At 42.5% G+C, this 14899-nt stretch overlaps 1 pseudogene; it reads left to right on the top strand.

Moving 5' to 3' along the window:
• LOC148149791 (uncharacterized) overlaps positions 1–7497 on the top strand; it is a 55980-nt pseudogene extending 48483 nt beyond the window's left edge.
• The last annotated feature ends 7402 nt before the right edge of the window (positions 7498–14899 follow it).

Here is a 14899-nt window from a genome sequence, read left to right as displayed (position 1 = left end):
GGAGTAGGGGATTGGGTTAGGGAGGGTCAGTTACTCTTCGGAGTGTCAGTGTGAACCTGTTGGGCCTGTTTCCATACTATAGAGATTCTTTGATTGAAGTGTCCTTGGAATCTTCAATGTTTTAATAAGGTCACCTCACATTCTTCTAAATTTCAATGGAAAAAAACACAACCTCCTTTCCCTTTCTTCATAAGTTAACCCATTCATCCCAGGAACTATTGGAATGAACTTTCTCTGAATTCCTTCCAATATAAATATATACTTTCTTAATAAGGAGACAAAATCTGTACACAACACCCTTGGTTCAGTCTCTATAAGACCCTGCACAGCTAAGTAATATTCGCTATTTCTGTATATTGTAATCACCCTATTCAGCGATGTCATTACACATTTCTGAAGCAGGTGGGACTTGAACCTGGGCCTATTTATAAATTTGATTCCTCTTGCAAAGTACAGCAACATTCTCTCTGCCTGGCTAATCATTTCTGTTCCTGCATGCTAACTTTCCATGTTCTTGAGAGCTCTTTCTACCTGAAGAGTTCTATAGTCTCCCTCCATTTCAATAATGTACTGTTTTTGGATTCTTCCAACCAAAGTGGACAAGCTCACATTTTTCTACATTATGTTCCTACTGCCAAATTTTTGCCTACCCGTTCAAACAATCTGAATCTTTATGTCTGTTATGTCTCTTAATGATTCTTAGAGTCATAAAGTCATAGAGATGTGCAGCATGGAAACAGACCCTTCAGTCCAACCTGTCCATGTTGACCAGCCATCCCAACCCAATCTAGTCCCACCTGCCAGCACCTGGCCCATATCCCTCAAAATCCTTCCTATTCATATAGCCATCCAGATGCCTTTCAATTCAGATGCATGGTGGCTCAGTGACTAGTATTGCTGTCTCACAGCACCAGGAACCTGGGTTCGATTCCAGCCTCGGGCGACTGTCTGTGTGGAGTTTGCACATTCTCCCTGTCTCTGCCTTAGTTTCCTCCAGGTGCTCTGTTTTCCTCTCACAGTCCAAAGATGTGCAGGTCAGGTGAGTTGGTCATGCTAAATTGCCCTTAGTGTTAGGTGCATTAGCCACGGGTAAATACAGGGTAGGGAAATGGGTCTGGGTGGGTTACTCTTCGGAGGGTCGGTGTGGACTTGTTGGGCTAAAGGGCCTGTTTCAATATTGTAGGGCATCTAATCTAAATGTCGCAATTGTACCAGCCTCCACCACTTCCTCTGGCAGCTCATTCCATACACACACCACTCTCTGTGTGAAAACATTGCTCCTTAGGTCCCTTTTATATCTTTCCCCGCTCACGCTAAACTTATGTCCTCTAGTTCTGGACTCCCCCACCACCGGGGAAAGACCTTGTCTATTTACCCTCTCCATGCATCTCATGATTTTATAAACCTGTATAAGGTCACCCCACAACTTCCGACGCTCCAGGGAAAACAGCCCCAGCATGTTCAGCCTCTCCCTATCGCTCAAATCCTTCAACCCTGGCAACATCCTTGTAAATCTGTTCTGAACCCTTTCAAGTTTCACAGCTTCCTTCCGATGGCAAGGAGATCAGAATTTGATGCTATATTCCAAAAGTGGCCAAACCAATGTACTGTTCAGCCGCAACATGATCTCCCAATTCAATGCTCTGACCAATAAAGGAAAGCATACCAAACGCTTTCTTCACTATCCTATTTATCTGCGACTCTACTTTCAAAGAGCTATGAACCTGCATTCTAAGGTCTCTTTGTTCAGCAACACTCCCTCGGACCTTACCATCGTGCTCTGATTTGCTTTTCCAAAATGCAGCACCTCACATTTATCTAAAAAAATCTTCATCTGCCAATCCTCAGCCCATTGGTCCATCTGATCAAAATCCCGTTAAACTCTGATGTAACCTTCTTTGCTGTCCACTATACCTCCAATTTTGGTGTCATCTGCAAACGAACTAACTGGACCTCCTATGTTCATATTCAAATCATTTATATAAATGACAAAAAGCAGTGGACCCAGCACCGATCCTTGTGGCACACCACTGGTCAAAGGCCTCCAGTCTGAAAAACAACCCTCCGCCACCACCTTCTGTCTTCAACGTTTGAGCCAGTTCTGTATCCAAATGGCTAGTTTTCCCAGAATTCCATGAGATCTATTCTTATGTCCTCTCAACAAATTACCTTTTTATCTGTTTTGTGACATAAGTAAATTTAGCAACTACTCATTTGGTACCTTCTTTCAAGTCATTTATATAAACTGCAAATCCTTGAGGCTCCAGCATTGATTCCTGTGGCACTCCATCAGTTACAGCTTCTATAATTGATCCAATTATCCCTACTTTCTGCTTCCTGAGAACAAAATAAAGCATTAACCGTGCGAATATAGTACATCTGACCCTAAGAGCTCTTGTCTTTTATCATAATCTTTGAGGTGCCATCTTATCAAAAGTATTTTGGAAATCTGAGTAAACCACAAGTACGTGTGTCTCTTAATCTCTCTTGCCTGTTACTCCCTCAAATAACTTCAATAACTTTATGATTTTCTAAATGTCCTGCCATCAATTCCTTAATAAGGGATTCTAGCATTTTCCCAATGACATTTTAGACTGTCTGGACTACAGTTCTTGTTTTCTGTGTCCATTTTCACTTAAATGAAGGTGATACATTTTAATTTTTTCAGTCTTTTGGAATGTTTCCAGAATCCAGGGAATGTTGTGAGATTAGAACTAGTGTACCCACAGTTTGTGAAAGACTCTGGGACACTCTCAGCATATGCCAAACAATTGCCATAATTTTAGTGCTTGATCTATTGCATCCAAGAAGGCTTTATATCATTTATCTAGCATCACACCTTTGCTCAAAATTTACATCTAACGTTTTCATACTCCACCTACTCTACAAACATTTACCAACGCTGCCAGCATCAGTTACAACTAGTCCTATCTATACATAGGGAGAGAAGTTATGATGAAGCTGTATAAGCTCTTAATTAGGCCACAGATAGAATACAGAGGAACTTCAGTTGTCTGACATTTGATTATCCGAATTTTGGATTATCGGACAAAATCGCAAGGTCCCAATGCTTGGCTAAACTGTGTTATCCGGCATTTGATTATCCAAACAAAATACTCCCCGCCCGTGTCGTTTGGATAATCGAAATTCCTCAGTACTATGTATAGGTCTGGTCAGCACACGATAGGAAGCATGTGACTGCCTACAGAGGAGATTCAAGATTGTGATTCCTGGGATGGAGCATTTCAACTATGAAGAGAGATCAGATAGGCTGGAAGTGTTTCCCTTCGACCAGAGAAGGTCAGTGAATACCTTATTGAAGTGTACCAAATACAAGGAGCATAGATAGGAAGAAACCTTTTCCCTTTAGTAGAGGGATCAATAATCAGGGGACATAGATTTCAGGTAAATAGCAGAGGTTTAGAAGGGATTTGAAGAAGAATTGTTTCACCCAGAATGTGAAGGGTATCGCAAATTCACCGTCTGAAAGGACGGTAGAGGCAGCAACTTTCACAACATTTTAATATTTAGACAATTGCTTGAAGTGACATAGATCACAAGCCAAGTGCTGAAAAATCAGACTGGAATAGATACGTACTTCATTACTAGCATGGGCATGATGGGTTGAAGGTCCTCTTTGCGTGTTCTAAAATTTTATGGTTCTATAATTCTAACTAATCAGCTACAACATGCACATTGTTCAAGCACAGTATCTCACAATTACAGTATCCTACAACCTGCCTTCTCTCTTCTATAGTACCATCAAGAAGCCAATAAGGATGGTCTGGGTGTGGGTGAAGGTGGGGGCTCTACAATATGATGCCATTAGCCCTCTGGAGAAGTTGGTGCATTTCATCATGAGTCAGAGGTGTTGTAACTTATACCAGCAGGTGGAACAAAGACTTTCCCATCAGTCTTCCCACACAACAGTAATACTCAGCGTTGAGACACTCAGTCCCAGGAGCCCAACGGGATGATCAAACAGAGCAGTAGCTCAACACTGAAGGAGAAAGCTCATCACTTGAGTAGCCACCAGTTCAGAAACTCACACTGGATGTGCCTCAGAGACTGATCTACAGTTCAGGTCATCAATGGTGAGATACCTGAATATGAATGGCATTTGTACTGGCCAGAGGTGCTTTTGGGTGCGGCACAATGTCTCAGTGGTCAGCACTTTGCCTCACAGCACCTGGGACCCGGGTTCGAACTTACCCTTAGGCAATTGTCTGTGTGGAGTTTGCACATTCTCCCTGTGTCTGCGTGGGTTTCCTCCAGGTGCTCTGGTTTCCTCCCACAATCCAAAGATGTGCAGGTTAGTGTTCAGAGATGTGTAGATTAGGTGCATTAGTCAGGGGTAAATATAGGGTAGGGGAATGGGTTTGGGTGGGTTAGTTTTCAGAGGGTCAGTGTGGACTTGTTGGGCCAAAAGGCCTGTTTCCACAGTGTAGGGATTCTATTCTATTCTAAAAGAGGTGAAAGTGTGCTTGTTTGTCAAACCATAGAGGGTGAGATAGCAGACAGGTTCTGCTGCAGAAGGCTCAGAGGAGGACATTGATTGGCTGGCATACAGGAGACTGTTGAATGTACACGCGCATAGACAATCTGGGTGCTTGTATGGCGTTCCTGTTATAATGAAGGAACACTAACGAATCTGGCCCCATTTGTCAGAAAGCACTGTGACAGGCTTCCTCTCCCCACAGCCTCTGGTGGCTCAGTGGTTAGCACTGCGGCCTCACAGCGTGAGGGACCTTGGTTCAATTCCGCCCTTGGGACACTGTCTGTGTGGAGTTTGCATTATCCGTCATGTCTGTGCGGGTTTCCTCCGGTGCTCTGATTTCCTTCTACATTCCAAAGATGGATTGGCCACACTAGATTGCCAATAATGTGCAAGGAAATGCTGAGTGGGTGGTTTAGCCATGGGAAATATAAGGTTATAGGGTTGGCCTGGATGGAATGCTCTTCTGAGGGGTTAGTGTGGACGCAATGGGTTAAATGACCTGCTTCCAAACAACTCTGATTCTATAACTACTTAGTGTGTTCTTGACCCAGAGGCAATGCCTCTGCTGTCTCCATACCTGTTGCAGCCGTTGTGTGCCCAGGTCACTAATTCACAATTTACCCAAACATTCCAGCACTTCCAGAACCCTTCGCAATAGAAAATAGTTCCAATGTTTTGCCTCAATTTGACGTCTGGGGTCCCTATAAAAAAGGTTATTGCTGTTCCTATCTTACAGATTCGTGATTCCTTTCTTTAAAGTGAGTGAACAATTAATTGAATGCTTGCATATTCATTGTCCAAATATAGGCTTCTGTTTTAAAGTCAGCCAGTTGGATTGTGTGACGTCAGGATAGGGTCAAATCAGAGCCTCCTGTTCCACAAAAGTGCCAGCCTGTGCTGTTAACATCACCCATGGACTGTGAAGGAATTAGGCAGTTGTGCCACCCACACAGAGGGGTGCAAGATTTCGTACAGTGAGTGAGCCACAGAGGTGGATCAAGTAAATAGCAAAGATTCAAGAGCAAAGACAGCTATCAGTTAAATCACAGTTACATTAGAGCAAATCATGGTTTAGATTATCTTACTCCAAGATGGCAAAGCAGTGATCTCTGTCAGCTCTGTGTACAATATACATTGTTCAATAAACAGTTCTGGATATCAAGACCAGCTCCACTTTCACCTTTGAGCAACCAACATGAAGGGACTAAACCACTAGGGGAAACATTTAAAATTCAGTGCATTTGGCAATTGAATGTCATAGTCAAGGACAGATATATAGGTATTGGGTGGCGGGACTTGATGCAGGATGAGGGTATTGGAGGGTCAGCACTGATTACAGCTGGTGCTCCTGATCTGACTGACATATTTCTGTGGATTTTCTCTTCCAAATAGCAAGCCTGAGCATTCTGCAGGGAAATCCATCAACACTAGTGAGGCTCTGGGGAAAGGAAAGGAACAACAGTACAATTACTAAAAAGCCTCATAAAATTCTGAATTGAAGGAGCAAAACAACAAAGTGATAATGGTTTAGAGTTTGATTAATTAGTATGTTCAGAGCTACTACTGTACAATAATATTATTGCCTTTCCTCCGTCTTGTTATTGAATGTAGTCTTTTCTGGGCCTCCCACTAACTTCTTAGAGTTGTAGGCACACACGTTATATTGCCTCTGACATATTGCTGGACTTATTGCCTTAGTGTTGTGTTTTAGGTAGTTTTTTGTGCACTAAAATATAGTCGTATTTCTTTCTTTCATTCTCACAAATACACCCAGAAACAGGTTGTTAATTCTGATCTCTTTCATAAACGCATTTGCAGCCCACAGTATGGCCCTGTAACTTTGTTGCACATTATAGGTTAAACCCTTGCATCATTTGAAGTTGGGCGACAGAAATCAGTTTCTAAGTAAGTATAGTGTTCAGTCATTTAGAACTAAATAGCCCGCAGTCAAATGTCATACTGCAAATTTAAATGCAGATTTCCTAATGTGGTGGGAGGTTATATTTGAATATGTATTGTACCTATAATTTCAATTGTGAAAATCTAGTCCCCACAAGCAGGTACAATATTGCTCTCATATCCTTCATCATTTTAAAGTGTGTCAATGGCATGTCTACCAGGAGAGAAAATGTTTGACCTGCTCCCAGGTCTCTGGCAATGCTCTATAATTCTCATCTGCTGAGCTATGTGAGAGCAGTCTGGTGTAACTGCTCTCTGATTATCCATCCTTCCCTGTGAACATACCTATTCATCACCTCCCTGACAGCCTGACAGTGATGACAAATAATTGATGTGAGAATTCTAGGTAGGGCAGTACTAGACTTTGGGTGACTTTAGGGAGCTGCTTATGATTTGTTATGGAGTTGTTGTACAATAACAAAATTCATGGGGGTGTTATTACTTGAAGGAGAGTGTGGGTTTGAAGGCATCTGCATGGAGGGGTTGTGATAAATCAGGCAAAAATGCAAGTGTTGGGAAGTTGCAATTCATTCACGTGTTTGTCTACTCCAGCTCACCTTTAACTTTTGTGGGGCACCCACAGATTTCTCAAACTTTCTGGAACTCATCAGTGAAAACAAGACTTGAACACAATGGCAGTTGTAGAAACTGAATCAAATCATTGGAAATACTGTAATCTATACTCTTCCTCTCAGTTGCCTTCCTCGATAGATTCCACAGCATAATTTATCATTCTACTTTAAGATGTTTGCAACTGTGGTATTCCTGAAGACAGGGGTGGGAAAGTAACATTTTTTTTATCTGCAGGATACATAACTGTAGAAATCTGCAGTATATGTATATAGAGTCTTGATATGGGTAAATGTTTGCCAGTTTTGAAAACTCTAGCTGGACCACAATCAGAGTCACAAGCTTTGCTGTTTATCATCTGTTTGATTGCTTGTTGCAGCTGTTCCATTGATCTGGGCTCCCCTGCAGTATTGTGGGCCAGCCTGGAGGATATCACTTCCTGGTGTGGATTCACAATTGAGAAATGTTAAATATGCTGTTTCCAGCATTTGATGGATAGCATGTTCATTGTTAAAGGAAACACCATCCTGCGAGTGATGGGAATTTTGCCCATTTAACCTTAGTCAGTAAATGGCCTTGGTGACTTCAGAAATGTTTTGCATATCATGATGGTCACTATATTGTTGAATATCTGAGGCTTTCTCTCCCCTACACCTGCCTTTTATTTTCTGGATTTGTCTTTGAGCATCAGCCTTGAGCTGCCATGCAAGGCTTGAATCGCAACCTTGGGTTACCCTCACAGGCACTGAAAACTGCTGATTTTGGTTCCAGGGGATCATATATTTTGGCATTATTAAGTGAACCAATACTAATTGCATTCATGCTCAAACCCAATGGTCTGGAAAGGTCACTCTACCCAAAATGTGCACTCTGATTTCTCTCCACAGATGCTGCCAGACGTGCTGAGCACTTTCAGCAATTTCTGGAAACAATTTCTGGGTCTGGACACAACTGTGTAGCACAGCTGACTTTATTTGATGCCAGTATCCTGAAACTGAGTTGAGTGTATGAACAAATTTCAAATTACTAGTGAGCTGCTTTGGAATTCACCTCATTGATCTGGTTACTTTAATGCTGAGATATTGATTTTTTTCCTCCTGGATAGTTGGTTCTTATGATGCTTTTGCACAAGGTGGAAAGTTGATGATCTTTCCAGAAGGCCTGAATCCCTGATATAGATATCGCTTGCATCTTTGACTCCAGATGCATTGCCATGGAGAATGAATGAGTTAGATGGCTGACATTTAATGGTGTGATGCTAGTTATGTAGGCTATATATCTGAAGGACTGGCTGATTGTAATAAACAGTATATCCTTTTTTTTGTAAATATATTTATTAGCAATTTTTTTAACTTTACAAACATATACAATTATTGAAAAATACAATCAATAACAAATATCAGTATAGTAAAAAGAAAAAAACCACAAATTACAACACACCTACTGTCTACTAACTACTAACTACCCTATAATACAAAACAAACCCTAACACTGTGCAAAGCAACACCAATAAATAAGTAAATAATCAATAGATCAAAAAAGGCTCCCAAACAGAGGAACAGGAGCATTGTATACATACCCCTATTAACTCAGGAGACACCCCTCCAGGGCCCAGGGCTCGAGAAACCTAACCATCCTGGTTAAACAAACACCCTAGTTAAGATAATCAACATCCAAATAACTCAAATAGGGCTGCATTGTCTTATAGAAATGGTTTGCTGTGTGGTGCACCGTGTTTGTAAAAAGATCCAAGGGAATGTGCTCCATAATTAATTTTTGCCATCCCAGCAAGCCCAGCGGGTTCTCAGACACCCAATTCATCAGAATATTCTTCCGCGCACAGTGTGCAAGAATATTAAATAGTTTTTTCCCATGCCCGTCTAAAGATTGTAAATTCAGTAGACCTAAGAGGAGAGATATCAGGTCTACTTTGACTTCGGTCCTCTCCTGCCTCAGTGCTCCAATAAACACAGAGCCTCTGGCATGGCCAGAAGCAATGGGTAAGAGTGCCTACACTTGTTTTACATTTGGGGCACACTGAAGATGCCCCTTTTTTAAACTTCACCAGATGGTCCGATGCTAGATTAACTCTGTGCAGAACTTTTAACTGTGTAGTGCATGTCCTATTATAGATTGAGATCTTTCATGCATTCTCCCATGTGTTCTCCCATGTTTCAGCAGAGATCTCCACTCCTAGCTCTGGCTCCCAGACCTCACATAACTGGTTAATATCCTGCCAGGCTCTGCCACCCAGCAGACGATAGAGGGCACTAACCGAAAGGGTACTTGTGGAACATAGCAACAAGCTCTCTGTATCGGGCTTATAGGGCTTAGTGAGCAGCGTAGTCTTCTTCTGGATGAAATTCCTAACCTGAAAAAATGGAAAAGATCACTGCTGGGCAACTCGTATTTGCAGCTCAGTTGCTCAAAAGACATCATAACCTCCCCCTCAAACAAGTCTCCAAAACTAGAAACTCCTCTCGCTGCCCGTAGTGTGAGCCCTGAGTCCATCATCTCTGGTCGGAACCCTGGAATGCCAACTATAGGTGTAAGTGGTGAAGACTTCGATAAACAACCCTAACTCTGACGCATCACCCTCCATGCCTTGACTGTACTAATGATATTGGGGTTCTGGCAGTGGTCCATAACTGTCCTCATCTTATCCATGAACAACAGGTTAATAAGAGGGCTCTTTGCCTGGGAGGCCTCAATATCCTGCCATATTGAGTTCGGATCGTTATCTACCCAATCACAGGCAAAGGACAGCAGGGAACTCAATTGATACCTTCTGATGTCTGGGAAATCAACTCCTCCCTCTCCTTGAGGCAACTGCAATTTGATGTAAGTTTGATGAGGGGCCACCCACAATGCCAGAGAAAAGAACCAACCATCCCATAAGCTTCTGCAACATTGACCTGGGAAACATTATAGGGAGCATACGCATGGGATAAAGCAAGCGAGGAAGAACATTCGTCTTAATGAGAGATATTCAGCCCAGCCATGAAATTGGAAGAGCCTCCCAGCTCTAGAGATCTCGCCTAATATTGTTGAGCAAGTGAGCAAAGTTAGTCCGAAATAACAGATCAAACTTGGGGGTAATAAAAATGCCTAAGTATCAGAACCCTGCCTGATATCTGGTCGGCATGGACAGGTTGGACCAAAGGGTCTGTTTCCATGCTGTACATCTCTATGACTCTATGACCACTTAAAAGGGAACTTAGGGCCACCTTCAATCTCTGCACATCCTTAAGGTTCCCCAAAGGCATAGCCTCCGATTTTGCAAAGTTAATCTTATACCCTGAAATAGCCCCAAATGAATTGATACATTGTATCAAGTGGGGTACGGAGGTCATTGGGTTCGATAAAAACAGAAGGACCTCATCCGCATACAGTATAATCTTGTGTGCCCTCAGTTATATGGATGTTCTGATGAATGGCCTCTGCCAGTAGTTCTATCACCAACGTAAACAACAACGGTGAGAGGGGACAGCCTGCCGATTACCCCTACCAATCCTAAAATTCCCAAACTTCACCCTGTTGGTGATGACCGCGGCCAGAGGGTGGCGATATAAAACCTCCACCCACCTCGCAAACACTCCACCCAACCCAAACTGTTCTAAAATATAAAAAAGATATGGCCATTCCACCCAGTCAGATGTTTTCTCTGCATCTAAGGAAATCACCAATCCCTGAATTGATTATTGCTGACAAACTTGGACCATATTCAGCAACCTTCTAATATTATTAGAGGACCTATGACCCCTTATAAAGCCTGTCTAGTCCTCTTTAACAATTTGGGGCAACACCTTTTCCAATCTCAGCGCCAGGATCTTAGACAGAATCTTGAAATCTGAATTTAATAGAGAGATGGGCTGCATGAGGCACAATCCTCAGGAACCTTCCCCTTCTTAAGAATTAAGGAAATATTAGCTTCTCTCAAAGATGGTGGTAGGGATTCATGCATATAGGAGTGATTGTACATCTCCAACATTGGCTCTGACAGAATCCCTATACACTCCTTATAAAACTCACCTGGAAGACCATCAGGGTCAGGCGCTTTCCCACTCTAAAGTTGCCTAGTTGCCTCCTGTATTTCCTGAACTGTCAAGGGGGCATTAAGGAGAGAGACCTGTTCCAATGTTACCCCTGGGAGGTCCAGGTTCTTAAAAAGGCCTCCATTTGAGCCCTCCTGTCCTCGCAACCTTCAGACTGATACAATTCAGAGTAAAAATTCTGAAAAGCCTCATTAATCTTTGTAGCATCGTATGTAAGGACCCCGGCGCTGTCTCTGTTTGCAGTAATGGATTGGGGAGCATGCTTTTTCCCAATCAGGTACGCTAAATACTTCCCTGGCCTATCCCCATACTCAAACAACCTTTATCTAGCAAAAGCAAGTTCTTTCTTTGCGGTTTTTGTCAGTATTAAATTCAAGACAGCCCAGATGGCCATGATCCGCTGTAGCTTAGCCACCAAAGGCCACGCAAAATGTGCCACCTCAGTGGCTTTCAACCACCTCTCAAGTAGATGCTGCTGTTCCGGCTAGCCGTATAAAAAATAGCTAATCCCCTAGCAAAGGCCTTCGCGGTCTCCCATAGCATAGATGGACTACTAGCCGTGCCTGAGTTGATAGTCAAGAATTCCTCAAACTCCTTCAAAAAGTGTTCTACAAATTTGGAATCCTTAAAGAGAAAAGGGTCCAAACGCCAGTGCCGTAAACCTAGCCCTTTAATCGTGGCCTTAACTTCCAAATATCACGCCGCGTGATCAGAGATAGCTATATTCTCAATTTTACAACCCATAATCGAATCCAGAAGGGACGAGGGAGACAGGAAGAGATCAATCCTTGTGTGACATTTATATGGGTTTGAAAAAATGTTGAAGTCCTTGCCGGTAGGGTGAAGACATCTCCAAATGTCTATAGCCCCAACTCCTCGCAAAAGTCAACCACCTGCTTGGCCTGCGAAGAAATAGTTGGGGGTCCATGAGGTATCCTGTCCACTGTCGGATCCAAGACAATTAAAACTCCCCCCCTCCACCGTGTTCCAAAAGCACTCAGCTTAGAGAAAGCACTAATCAAACATTTGAGAGGATGCGCCAGAGGACAGTAGACATTTAAAATGCCATATTCCTCTCCATGTATCAGGGCTTTAAGTATCACAAACCATCCCTGCTCAACTTTCACCTGCTCAAATAATGTGAACGGAAGATTTTTCTGAATAAGTACCACAACTCCTCTACTTTTAGTAGTAAAGGATGAAAAGAATACCCAGTCATAGCCCCCCTGTTGTAACTTCAGGTATTACCCATCAAGATAGGTTTCCTGCAACAAAGCAATATCAAACCTTTCACTCTTAAGGCTAGAAAGCACTTTTTTCATTTTAATAGGCGAGTGGCTTCCCTCGATGTTCCAGGTGCACCATTTGATAAGACACTTAGCCATATTCCCTTTCAGAGATCCTTGAACCCCTGAGAGGGAGGACCCTGCTTACAAAGTGCTGAGCACAAGTAAATGAAGACTCATAGAATCGAAGAATTATATATACAAAAACTACTCTATCAAAACTATAAACAACTATTACTACCAAAAACCTACAAAGAATACCAACTATAAAACTTTGAATGGAAGACTCTTCCCCCTGCCCATAAGGGGGCACTCACCTTACCCATTCCCTTCTTCACAGCTCCTTCAAACACAGACTGTGCCCCAGCCTTAGGCTAGAAAAATAAAACAAGGAGATGATCCTTAAATAAACAGAAAAAAGACGAAGTCAGGATGAGCACTCCACCCATCCCTGCTTTCGTGTCACCCCTACTTGTGACTAAAAGAGAAACAGAACAAACAACAAAAAGGAGGAGACAACAAAGAACATCCACAAAATTTCTCATCAGAAAATCCAGATTTTCCAAGTATTTTTCTCCCTTTCCAAAAAAAGAAATTATTAGGGAGAAAGAAAGGAATAAAAAAAGGAACGGAAAAATGGGGAAAGAAGGAAAAGAGAACAAACATTAACTGTATTCTTCAGGCCAGTCCAACTATTTTAAAGTGTCTACAAAGTTTTTAGCTTTATCCGCTGGTCAAATGTATAAACTTAGTCTTCATGGCTGAAACGTAGCACTGCGGGGTACCTCATGGAATACTGGATACCCAGGTTCCTCAGCCACTTTTTCACTTCATCAAAGGACTTCCTCTTTTGAATTAAAGCTGCCAAGAAATTCTGGAAAAACATGATTTTGAGCCCTTGTACAGCAGTGCCCTGAGGATCATTTCCCAGTAATCTAGAAGATTCTATCACTTTATGCTTGTCTTTATATGAGTGGAAGTGCACGAGGACCGGGAGGGGGTGCTGTGCTGTCCCTGACCTGTGCACTGTAACCCGATAAGCCCTTTCAATCTGCAGCCTGCTGGACTCCATGTGAAGGCCCAAAAACTTTGGCAGCCAGTTTTCAAAGAAGCTGACTGGCTGCTCACCTTCCTCACCTTCAGGGAGCCTGACAATTCGGAGATTTATCCTCTGACCTCAACTTTCGAGGTTGTCAATATGGTTCCACAAGGCCCTGACCTCTAGCTCCAGCACCTGGATCCGACTGGATGAGGACTCCATCGCAGCTTCCGAGGCCTTAGTTCGTCCCTCCACCTCCTCCAGCCGCTCTATGAGGCCCTGGATCTCCTGCTCATGCTTCTGCAATATGGGTGCGGTAGATTGGACCTGGGCATGAACCTCCCCACGGATCTCCTCAATCGCAGCCCCAACTTTCAAGGTAAGTCTCTCCATCGTCGCAGCCAATTCCTGTGAGTCTGTCAGGTCCCCGGGGGGTTCAGGAGAGGCTGCTGATGCTGCTGTCTCTGGTATGCCTGGTGCTGCAGGGGAGTGTCCTCCCTGCTGCTGCTTGCTCACTCCTTTTCCCTTTCGCATTCTTCCCACTCCCAAATACTAACAAATATGTGTTCTGTAAGGTTATAAACTAATAATTCCACCATTTAAGATGGCCAGGGATGGCAAAAAACACCAGTATGCCTTGGCTGTTAGGCAGAGCTGTCCACAGCAGTTCTACAGAATTGCTGCCATCTTGCTGAGTCCCGGTATAGCCTTTTAACTTTTTATAGCAACAAGGCATTGACCACACTTAACAAGCCCACGCTTACAAACCTCAAAAGTGTCCAACATTATATATGATTCTACAACTGGACAACATTTTAAAAATAATCCTGACTTTGTGAAGGATTACATTGACAACCAAGTCAGGTTGTCAGCTAGGCTCACAATGGGGCAGTGCCTTCATCAATCTGAGTCTACTTGTAGCTAGCCAGCACTACTTGCTCATACAGTATATTTTTTTATATTATTGTGAATTACCCTCATGCGTGCAAGATAACAAAGTGCATCTTTTACCAACAACACTCAAATTCTGTACTACCAAACAACTATTTATTTTTCTGAAAATCCTTTTTTTGCTATTTCAGCAGATGTGTAATATTAGAAAAAAGAAACAAATTCAGCTAAAAGTGTTCAGCTTTTGTATGCCAACCTTTTACAGTGTAATTTCAGATCCAGTATTATTTCTTCACATCATCATTTACTTTTTGTACTTTTTAAGCCCAACATTCGACATATATAAACTAGTTTTCAACTGGAACAATGGCACTAGTGCAAAATGATCTGGAGCAAATCAACAACATGCTTTTGACGCTGCTTGGTTTGTCATGAAGAATGTTGGAATGGAAGATCAGATAGGGTGTAAATGAGTTGACAACTCATTAATGCGTATTTCAAGTTGATGTTAGAAGTAAATTTCAACTCATATTTTCTACTTTGGTTTTTTGGTATAATGCATGTTGCTCAATTTCTTGAAATAACAGATAATTAGATAACC

The sequence above is a fragment of the Chiloscyllium plagiosum genome, unplaced genomic scaffold (assembly GCF_037043375.1).
Source record: "Chiloscyllium plagiosum isolate Xiang-an unplaced genomic scaffold, Cpla_swu_hap1 HiC_scaffold_6, whole genome shotgun sequence".
Taxonomy (NCBI): domain Eukaryota; kingdom Metazoa; phylum Chordata; class Chondrichthyes; order Orectolobiformes; family Hemiscylliidae; genus Chiloscyllium; species Chiloscyllium plagiosum.
Note: the sequence above shows the minus strand (reverse complement) of the source record. Positions and strands in the feature narration are given on the sequence as shown.